Source organism: Cucurbita pepo, unplaced genomic scaffold (genome assembly GCF_002806865.2).
Source record: "Cucurbita pepo subsp. pepo cultivar mu-cu-16 unplaced genomic scaffold, ASM280686v2 Cp4.1_scaffold002759, whole genome shotgun sequence".
Lineage (NCBI taxonomy): Eukaryota > Viridiplantae > Streptophyta > Magnoliopsida > Cucurbitales > Cucurbitaceae > Cucurbita > Cucurbita pepo.
The window spans coordinates 271-1,819 of NW_019648792.1; the positions used below are offsets into that span (position 1 = coordinate 271).

A 1,549-nucleotide genomic window follows, 5' to 3' on the forward strand; every position below is an offset into this window, starting at 1 on the left:
TTATTCTTAAAATGTTTAGATATATTTATTTCTAAAATACTTTTATAGGCTCATGACTTTATTGAATGAGTGATGATCTTTTAACACACCCTGAAGATAGACGCATGTGCTAGAGTGCTTACCCTGGTCCCGTAACTCCTTGTTGCACTTTGATTCAAGGGCTAGTTGACCTTGAAGCTGCTATTTGTCTTCGTAGCGCAACCAAAGCAAGTATGGTGGGTTTATTTGTTGAATTCATGTCATATCTCTGCTATCATGCTACATATATATGATGCACGATCAATTCGACTCGAGGTCCAATGCTAATAGAAGTAGTAGACTCTCCTAGTAGCGAAGAAAAAAAAGGTAAGACTTTTTTCATCGTAANACAAATTATTTAGTGATGTATCGTAAAGTTGTAGTCAAATCAACTCCATTTTTTCTATTGCAGAAAAGAAATCCCCACTTTCTAAAATAATGAATACGAAATTTGTAGGGCGACAGGAACTACGGATCCTTTGACTTCCAATGACACCTTTCCAAGTTCCATTGATGTTGCCTATAGGTCATACTGCACCTTGAGATAATCATCTCTTCAAAGATATATTTTCGAACAAAAGATACCTTGATCCAACCAACAATGACCATAACCTCGGAAGCTTTGCAACCCTAAGATGAATCACCTAGAATGTCGCTTTGTCTTTTTTATCATGTATTTTTTTCTTCAAAAACAAATGTTGCTTTGGCCGAGTCGTTAAGGCGTGTGCCTGCTAAGTGCATGGGGTTTCTCCGCAAGAGTTCGAATCTCTCAGGCAACGAACATAGTACATACGTTTTTTAGATGAAAAATACAAATATTTATATATAATAAGTTGTATTTTTTATCATGTATTTTTTCTTCAAAACCAAATGTCGCTTTGGTCGAGTGGTTAAGGTGTGTGCCTGCTAAGTACATGGGGTTTCCCCGCGAGAGTTCGAATCTCTCAGGCGACGAACAAAGAATATACAATTTTTAGATGAAAAATACAAATATTTATATATAATAAGTTGTATTTTTTATCATGTATTTTTTCTTCAAAACCAAACGTTGCTTTGGCCGAGTGGTTAATGCATGTGCCTGCTAAGTACATGGGGTTTCCCCGTGAGAGTTCAAATCTCTCAAGCGACGAACAAAAGAAGAGTATGTACATGAGTTCGAATCTCTTAGACGATGAACATTTATATATAATAAGTTGTCTTTTTTATCATATATTTTGTCACAATCGCGTTCTTGTGATCGCGAACAACGTCGGCGTATGTGTGGGCCTCGAGTCTAGAAGCGAAAATATATTTGAAACCGGTTTGAAGAATTGAAGAAATGAACGTTTGACTATAAGCAAAGAAACGAATACCATGATTTGGGCAGGAAGAAGTGACAAATGGTATAAATCTATCTAGGATGAAAGCATGTAAAAGGGGTTTGAAACGGGCATGCAACCATAGACAACACGTCATGGACAAGCAAGAAATGAACGTTTGACTGTAAGCAAAGAAACGAATACCATGATTTGGGCATGAAGAAGTGACAAAT

At 36.6% G+C, this 1,549-nt stretch overlaps 2 non-coding genes across 2 annotated transcripts; both read left to right on the forward strand.

Moving 5' to 3' along the window:
• The first annotated feature begins 890 nt into the window (after positions 1–890).
• On the forward strand, positions 891–972 carry TRNAS-GCU. Its single transcript has one exon. It is a non-coding gene; the product is annotated as a tRNA-Ser (tRNA).
• Positions 973–1,065: 93 nt separating this feature from the next.
• TRNAS-GCU lies at positions 1,066–1,147 on the forward strand. The gene has a single exon. It is a non-coding gene; the product is annotated as a tRNA-Ser (tRNA).
• The last annotated feature ends 402 nt before the right edge of the window (positions 1,148–1,549 follow it).